We start from the raw sequence: 9,701 nt of genomic DNA, 5'->3' as shown, positions 1-9,701 counted from the left end.
CATGAGACAATGACACTGTCATAGTACACAATAGGAACCGCTCCACAAGGGTGACTTCATATACATTATAGCAGGGGGTCGGCAACGCTTTTCAATGTACAAATGATCCTCCCATTTCTATAGATCTGCGTGCCTGTATAACACCCCACCCAGCAGACTGTCGACCAATCACGTTCACATGCTGCGTCACGCGGTTGCTAAACCAATCGTCACGTAATATCTTCTCAAAGTCAGTGTACTTCATGTCGAGAAACTGCCTATTTTCATCAAAAGTACGTACTGTCACGATCCCAAAGCTATACGATACTACAGATAGCAAGTTAATTATCTCACATCTCCGAAAATATCAGTAATGTTGTATTTCTTTTTGACAAAATTCATGCTAATGTTGGGTTTTTAATCTAGAGCCCAATAGACTCCCATTCAAACCTTGAAAGAGCGCTCTCCTTGTCCCAGAATCGCCCAGAATGCACCGCGCCGCCTATTGAAGTAGCAAGGGGACCGTTTCCCATCTCCTCAAAAGTATTTCTGAAGTTGTGAATGTTAGATTCCACTCTGTGAGACACATCGATCTGCAGGTTGAATATGGTGAGATTGGAGACTCCTAAATTGATAGTGCAGTTTGTTTAGGTGATTTAACAGCTAGTTAGCTACTTCACATGCTGATATTGTCTTTGGTATTATTGTGTGTAGATACGTTTAGCTACCAGCCAGCCCATACAGAGAGCATTGCATTGTGGATTTTGTAGTCGACTTGAGCTGCAACAGATTTCCTCAACGATTTTCCATCTTGCTACCAACCTTATTATAAAGCCAAAATTAAACATTTGTTTACAAAAAGTATTGTTCTCACATACAAGTATTATTTAACACTGTCAAGTAAAGGAATGAGTGATGAATATTTTCATCTTGTATTTCATGATTTTCTTCATTCTTTGGTTGAGTCAGTTTGTCGTTATGCGTCCTTGTTGATTGAAGGCCTAAGAAATTCCTTTAATGTATTGTAATGAAACAGCAGGGAGCAGGTCTCGAACCCTCGACCTCCTAGCCCGAGGTCCGGCGCGCTATCGACTGTGGCGCAAAAGCATGCTCAAGCGGCAGAGTCGATTTCCGCGCTTATAAACCCAGGGTCGTTACACTACTCCCTCCTTTCAAAGAGCGCGTCCTCGCGACTCTACGTCTTACAGGAACGCGCTCACCGGCCAAGCACACGCACTGTCATGGATGCAAGGTCCGATCACTTCTGACACCAATGTAATGAAACAGCAGGGAGCAGGTCTCGAACCCTCGACCTCCTAGCCTGAGGTCCGGCGCGCTATCGACTGTGCCGCAAAAGCATGCTCAAGCGGCAGAGTCGATTTCCGCGCTTATAAACCCAGGGTCGTTACAGTATTTTATTTACATGCATGTGTAGGATTTATCTGGCCTGGTTTGTCTGAATCCAGGCTGCATCACATCCGGCCGTGATTGGGAGTCCCGTAGGGCGGCGCACAATTGTCCCAGCGTCGTCTGGGTTAGGCCGGGGTAGGCCGTCGTTGTAAATATGAATTTGTTCTTAACTGATTTGCTTAGTTACATAAAGGTTATATAAAAAATTATTTTATCTGGCATAGTTTACATTCCCAGTCAGCTGTTTTATGCTCCGGTTACTTTCACATCGATGTGGGTATTTGAAGTCAGCGATGAAGTGTGTATTATGCTTCTATTTCATTGTACTGTTCCACCAGTAGACTAAATGAGTCAATGTAGCCTCTGTATGATGAGGTTGAGTGGTACGTTGTACATCCATTCCACAGACCTTTAAACCTAATATTAACCTAATATAAACCTAATATTGAAGTGATAATTCATGTCTGGGGGCATTCATTTATGTTAGTTTTTGCTGTTCTCCAAATAGTATTTTAGAGTTTTTAAGTACAGTAAATTATCAGGTGGGGGGATTTCTACACACCCCATTTAGCCATACCCTAGGTTTAGCTGTATTTATACACACCCCATTTAGCCATACCCTAGGTTTAGCTGTATTTATACACACCCCATTTAGCCATACCCTAGGTTTAGCTGTATTTATACACACCCCATTTAGCCATACCCTAGGTTTAGCTGTATTTATACACACCCCATTTAGCCATACCCTAGGTTTAGCTGTATTTCTACACATCCCATTTAGTCATACCCTAGGTTTAGCTGTATTTCTACACACCCCATTTAGCCATACCCTATGTTTAGCTGTATTTCTACACACCCCATTTAGCCATACCCTATGTTTAGCTGTATTACTACACACCCCATTTAGCCATACCCTAGGTTTAGCTGTATTTATACACACCCCATTTAGCCATACCCTAGGTTTAGCTGTATTTCTACACATCCCATTTAGTCATACCCTAGGTTTAGCTGTATTTCTACACATCCCATTTAGCCATACCCTAGGTTTAGCTGTATTTCTACACACCCCATTTAGCCATACCCTATGTTTAGCTGTATTTCTACACATCCCATTTAGCCATACCCTAGGTTTAGCTGTATTTATACACACCCCATTTAGCCATACCCTAGGTTTAGCTGTATTTCTACACACCCCATTTAGCCATACCCTAGGTTTAGCTGTATTTCTACACACCCCATTTAGCCATACCCTAGGTTTAGCTGTATTTCTACACACCCCATTTAGCCATACCCTAGGTTTAGCTGTATTTCTACACACCCCATTTAGCCATACCCTAGGTTTAGCTGTATTTCTACACACCCCATTTAGCCATACCCTAGGTTTAGCTGTATTTCTACACACCCCATTTAGCCATACCCTAGGTTTAGCTGTATTTCTACACATCCCATTTAGCCATGCCCTAGGTTTAGCTGTATTTTTACACATCCCATTTAGCCATACCCTAGGTTTAGCTGTATTTCTACACACCCCATTTAGCCATACCCTAGGTTTAGCTGTATTTCTACACACCCCATTTAGTCATACCCTAGGTTTAGCTGTATTTCTACACATCCCATTTAGCCATACCCTAGGTTTAGCTGTATTTTTACACACCCCATTTAGCCATACCCTAGGTTTAGCTGTATTTCTACACACCCCATTTAGCCATACCCTAGGTTTAGCTGTATTTCTACACACCCCATTTAGCCATACCCTAGGTTTAGCTGTATTTCTACACACCCCATTTAGCCATACCCTAGGTTTAGCTGTATTTCTACACACCCCATTTAGCCATACCCTAGGTTTAGCTGTATTTCTACACACCCCATTTAGCCATACCCTAGGTTTAGCTGTATTTCTACACACCCCATTTAGCCATACCCTAGGTTTAGCTGTATTTCTACACATCCCATTTAGCCATACCTTAGGTTTAGCTGTATTTCTACACATCCCATTTAGCCATACCCTAGGTTTAGCTGTATTTCTACACATCCCATTTAGTCATACCCTAGGTTTAGCTGTATTTCTACACACCCCATTTAGCCATACCCTATGTTTAGCTGTATTTCTACACACCCCATTTAGCCATACCCTAGGTTTAGCTGTATTTCTACACATCCCATTTAGCCATACCCTAGGTTTAGCTGTATTTCTACACATCCCATTTAGCCATACCCTAGGTTTAGCTGTATTTCTACACACCCCATTTAGCCATACCCTAGGTTTAGCTGTATTTCTATACACCCCATTTAGCCATACCCTAGGTTTAGCTGTATTTCTACACACCCCATTTAGCCATACCGTAGGTTTAGCTATATTTCTACACATCCCATTTAGCCATACCCTAGGTTTAGCTGTATTTCTACACATCCCATTTAGCCATACCCTAGGTTTGGCTGTATTTATACACACCCCATTTAGCCATACCCTAGGTTTAGCTGTATTTATACACACCCCATTTAGCCATACCCTAGGTTTAGCTGTATTTATACACACCCAAACTACTTGATGTGTCTATGGGACAGAGGAGGAGGGGAGATGGAGAGAGAGGGAGATGTCAACAGAGATAGGGCTGACAGACTAACATGCAGTCAACTCAATATCTTTTCATTACTGACTTCTCACCAGTGATGTCATCACAACCAGTAACCTTTTCCACTCTTCCACTCTTGGTCCGGCTCAGCTTGACCCTGACCTTTGAATTTAATTATTTAAAAAACAGACAGAAGCAAATGTATTAAATTAGATCCACCACATGTTTCAATCAGACCACCATAGTCCCTGTGTCCAAGAACACCAAGGTAACCTGCCTAAATGACTACCGACCCGTAGTACTCACGTCTGTAGCCATGAAGTGATTTGAAAGGCTGGTCATGGCTCACATCAACACCATTTTCCCAGAAACCCTAGACCCACTCCAATTTCCATACCGCCCCAACAGATCCACAGATGATGTAATCTCTATTGCACTCCACACTGCCCCTTCCCACCTGGACAAAAGGAACACCTATGTGAGAATGCTGTTCATTGACTACAGCTCAGCGTTCAACACCATAGTGCCCTCAAAGCTCATCACTAAGCTAAGGACCCTGTGACTAAACACCTCCCTCTGCAACAGGATCCTGTACTTCCTGACGGGCCCCCCCCCCAGGTGGTAAGGTTAGGTAACAACACATCCGCCACGCTGATCCTCAACACGGGGGCTGTGTGCTCAGTCCCCTCCTGTACTCCCTGTTCACTCATGACTGCACGCCGAGGCATGACTCCAACACCATTAAGTTTGCCGATGACACAACAGTGGTAGGCTTGATCACTGACAATAGTGCGACAGCCTATAGGGAGGAGGTCAGAGACCTGGCCGTGTGGTGCCAGGACAACAATCTCTCCCTCAACGTGATCAAGACAAAGGAGATGATTGTGAAAGACAGGAAAAGGAGGACCGAGCACGCCCCCATTCTCATCAACGGGGCTGTAGTGGAGCAGGTTGAGAGCTTCAAGTTCCTTGGTGTCCACATCACCAACATCCTAACATGGTCCAAACACACGAAGACAGTCGTGAAGAAGGCACGACAAAAGGAGACTGAAAAGATTTGACATGGGTCCTCAGATCCTTAAAAAGGTTCTACAGCTGCACCATCGAGAGCATCCTGACGGGTTGCATCACTGCCTGGTATAGCAACTGATCGATCTCTGACCGCATGACACTACAGAGGGTAGTGCGTACGGCCCAGTACATCAAGCTTGGGTCAAGCTTTCTGCCATCCAGGACCTCTATACCAGGCGGTGTCAGAGGAAGGCCATAAAAATGGTCAAAGACTCCAGTCACCCTAGTCATAGACTGTTCTCTCTTCTACCGCACGGCAAGCGGTTCCGGAGCATCAAGTCTAGGTCCAAGAGGCTTCTAAACATCTTCTACCCCCAAGCCATAAGACTCCTGAACATCTAATCAAATGGCTACCCAGACTATTTGCACCCCCCCCCCCCTTCGCCTACGCTGCTGCTACTCTCTGTTATTATCTATGTATAGTCACTTTAATAACTCTACCTACATGTACATATTACCTCAATAACCTTGACACCGGTGACCCGCACATTGACTCTGCACCGGTACCCCGGTACCACTAGTGCCCTCTCAACCAGCTGGCTACACTAGTGCCCTCTCAACCAGCTGGCTACACTAGTGCCCTCTCAACCAACTGGCTACACTAGTGCCCTCTCAACCAGCTGGTTCCACTAGGACCCGCTCAGCCACCTGGTTCCACTAGGGCCCTCTCAGCCAGCCGGCTCCACTAGGGCCCTCTCAGTCAGCTGGTGTGTGTAGGAGAGTGTGAGATGTGTGTACAAAAAGTAGAAGTACAAATGTCAAGGGAAATTAACTAAAGTGATAAATCTAGTCCTAGGTTTTATTTACTGTGGTGTTTGTTCTCCACTGGTTACCCTGTTCTCATCACAACAGGTCACACATTCTGCTGACATGATTGCACACTGTGGTATTTCACCTACCAGATACGAGAGCTAGTCAATATTATATTTGTTTAAAAAAAATGTTGGGGTCTTTGTAATCTGAGGGAAATATGTGTCTCTTATATCGTTAGAAAGTACAGCTCAGGAGGTTAGAAAGTACAGCTCAGTTTCCACCTCATTTTGTGGCAGTGGGCACATAGCCAGTCTTCTCTCTGCCTGTTTCAATCCTTTCTCAATAGCAAGGCTATGCTCACTTCATTTGTATATTGTACATTTTTTTCTCAGTTTTCTATCAGATAGTCTGTCACCATGTAATGTCTGTTTAGGGCCAAATAGTCTTGGGATTTTTATATTTTGTGGGAAAAAGATCAGGAAACTCATATTATTATTTTACATGTATTTCACCCCTTATTGTTTGGAACTAAACTATCTCCATATCTACTTCAATAAATGTGTTAAACTGGTACCAGGAGACCTTCAGACGAGTCTTGTAAAGCTTGTGGGCGTCCTAGATCAATACAACCTGTTCGTGTTCCTGAGAGACTCACCTTTCCATAGTGGGGTCATGTTAGTGTGTCCTAGATCAATACAACCTGTATGTGTTCCTGAGAGACTCACCTTTCCATAGTGGGGTCATGTTAGTGTGTCCTAGATCAATACAACCTGTATGTGTTCCTGAGAGACTCACCTTTCCATAGTGGGGTCATGTTAGTGTGTCCTAGATCAATACAACCTGTACGTGTTCCTGAGTGACTCACCTTTCCATAGTGGGGTCATGTTAGTGTGTCCTAGATCAAACCAACCTGTATGTGTTCCTGAGAGACTCACCTTTCCATAGTGGGGTCATGTTAGTGTGTCCTAGATCAAACCAACCTGTATGTGTTCCTGAGAGACTCACATTTCCATAGTGGGGTCATGTTAGTGTGTCCTAGATCAAACCAACCTGTATGTGTTCCTGAGAGACTCACCTTTCCATAGTGGGGTCATGTTAGTGTGTCCTAGATCAATACAACCTGTACGTGTTCCTGAGAGACTCACCTTTCCATAGTGGGGTCATGTTAGTGCGTCCTAGATCAAACCAACCTGTACGTGTTCCTGAGAGACTCACCTTTCCATAGTGGGGTCATGTTAGTGCGTCCTAGATCAATACAACCTGTACGTGTTCCTGAGAGACTCACCTTTCCATAGTGGGGTCATGTTAGTGTGTCCTAGATCAATACAACCTGTACGTGTTCCTGAGAGTCTCACCTTTCCATAGTGGGGTCATGTTAGTGTGTCCTAGATCAATACAACCTGTACGTGTTCCTGAGAGACTCACCTTTCCATAGTGGGGTCATGTTAGTGCGTCCTAGATCAATACAACCTGTACGTGTTCCTGAGAGACTCACCTTTCCATAGTGGGGTCATGTTAGTGTGTCCTAGATCAATACAACCTGTATGTGTTCCTGAGAGACTCACCTTTCCATAGTGGGGTCATGTTAGTGTGTCCTAGATCAATACAACCTGTACGTGTTCCTGAGAGACTCACCTTTCCATAGTGGGGTCATGTTAGTGTGTAGTCCAAACGGTTCTGACACTACAGACAGAAGTTGTCAGATAGACTGTATGACTTCAGACGATGCTTATGGGGTCGTAGAGCAAAACGGAGAACATCATCGTGTTCCTGAGTCTCATCTTTCCACAGTTTAAAGGCCAAACTGATCGGACGTTACAGATTTCCACACGGCTGCAGAAATGGTAGGCTAAGGGTTAAATTGTAAATGAAAAGAGCATCTGCCAAACATGGATTGTGTGTGTGGGGGTACAGAGATGTGGTAGTCATATAATAATCATGCTGTGGTCTACATTTAGTTCATCATCAAGCAGACCAGATGATTCTAGATGGTGGGAGAGCCTGTTATTTAAAATGGAAGAATATAACTTACTGTAGCCTATATAATGTAACAATGACAATAATCCCTTCATATATACTGTAGTTGAAGGTTATTTTAGTGTCATAAAAAGTGTTGATCAGGATCAGGAACAAATCAGGATGTTTGGTGGATGGATTCAGTGTAGATGTTCTGCTGTGTATCGAGGGGTTTATATGAAAGTGGTAGATTTGTAATTCTTTACAAGAGAAAGTTCTGGATTACTTTTCTTTGGGTGACCTCAGGCTACGGTCTTTGACAATTCAGCTACTTTGTTAACAGTCCTACAACTGTCACCTCATGTAACAACTGATTTACTTAACTAAAGGCACATCTCAGTATGTGGTCCAGGTGCCTTAGTGGTCCTATAAAAACCTGTGTCCAAACTCAGCATTAAATAGTATCTAATCAGAATAGTGTACAGAGATAAGTTATTGCACCTATTGAAATGTAATGTGTTTTTTAGTGTTTATTCTGTTGCATTAAAAAAGTCACTGTTGCCTATTAGATCAATATCAGTGTGAACATGTCTGATTGGACTAGATCCATGTTGAGGTGAGACACGTCTGATTGGACTAGATCCATGTTGAGGTGAGACACGTCTGATTGGACTAGATCCATGTTGAGGTGAGACACGTCTGATTGGACTAGATCCATGTTGAGGTGAGACACGTCTGATTGGACTAGATCCATGTTGAGGTGAGACACGTCTGATTGGACTAGATCCATGTTGAGGTGAGACACGTCTGATTGGACTAGATCCATGTTGAGGTGAGACACGTCTGATTGGACTAGATCCATGTTGAGGTGAGACACGTCTGATTGGACTAGATCCATGTTGAGGTGAGACACGTCTGACTGGACTAGATCCATGTTGAGGTGAGACACGTCTGATTGGACTAGATCCATGGTGAGGTGAGACACGTCTGATTGGACTAGATCCATGTTGAGGTGAGACACGTCTGATTGGACTAGATCCATGTTGAGGTGAGACACGTCTGACTGGACTAGATCCATGTTGAGGTGAGGCCATTCCATGTCTTTATTGGTTTGTATGAGAAGGCAGTTTGGGAGTAGGAGGGGGAGAAGAGTAGAGGAGAGGGGGGAGATGATGAGAGGGCGAGAAGAGAAAGAGAGGGGGAGAAGGGTAGAGGGGGATAAGAGGGGGGAGAAGAGGAGTGGGGGAGATGAAGGGGAAGAAGAGTAGATGAGGGGCAGAATAGGAGAAGAGGGGGAGAGGGGAGGGAAAGAAGAAGAGAGGGGGAGAAGAGGGGAGAAGAGAGATTGGGAGAAGAGGAGAACAGAGGAGGAGAAGGGGAGAAGAGGAAAGGGGGAAAAGAGGACAGGGGGGAGGGGTGGGGAAGAATAGGAGAGGGGGGAGAAGAGAGGAGGAAAGGGGGAGAAGAGGGGGGGAGAAGAGGAGAGGGGGAGGGGAGGGGAAGACAAGGAGATGGGGAGAAGAGAGACTGGGAGAAAAGGAGAGGAGAGGGGGAGAATAGGAGAGGGGTAGGGGAGAGGGGAGGAGAAGAGAGGGAGAGAAGGGGAGAAGAGAGGTGGAGAAAAGGAGAAGTGAGCAGGGAGAAAAGGAGAAGAGAGCAGGGAGAAAAGGAGAAGAGAGCAGGGAGAAGAGATGGGGAGAAGGTGGGAGAGGGGGAGAAGAGGAGAAGAGAGACTGGGAGAAGAGTAGAGGGGGAGAATAGGAGAGGGGTAGGAGAAGAGAGGGGGAGAGGGGAGGAGAAGAGAGGGAGAGAAGGGGAGAAGAGATGGGGAGAAGAGGAGAGGGAGAGAAGGGGGGAGATGAGGAGGGGAGAAGTGGAGAGGGAGAGAAGGGGGGAGATGAGGAGAATAGAGGGTCAGAAGAGGAGAGGGGGAGAAGAGAGGGGGGAGAAAAAGAGAGC

At 44.9% G+C, this 9,701-nt stretch overlaps 1 long non-coding RNA gene across 1 annotated transcript in view; it reads left to right on the top strand.

Moving 5' to 3' along the window:
* Window positions 1–225: 225 nt before the first annotated feature.
* The window catches only part of LOC139577757 (uncharacterized), a 50,915-nt gene continuing 41,439 nt past the window's right edge, over window positions 226–9,701 (top strand). Inside the window, exon 1 of the long non-coding RNA XR_011675391.1 lies at window positions 226–588. This is a non-coding gene — a long non-coding RNA (uncharacterized lncRNA). The remainder of the gene's footprint in view (window positions 589–9,701) is intronic.

Source organism: Salvelinus alpinus, chromosome 6 (genome assembly GCF_045679555.1).
Source record: "Salvelinus alpinus chromosome 6, SLU_Salpinus.1, whole genome shotgun sequence".
Classification (NCBI taxonomy): Eukaryota; Metazoa; Chordata; class Actinopteri; order Salmoniformes; family Salmonidae; genus Salvelinus; species Salvelinus alpinus.
The sequence above is the reverse complement of the archived record's forward strand: the minus strand, read 5'-3'. Positions and strand labels throughout refer to the sequence as shown.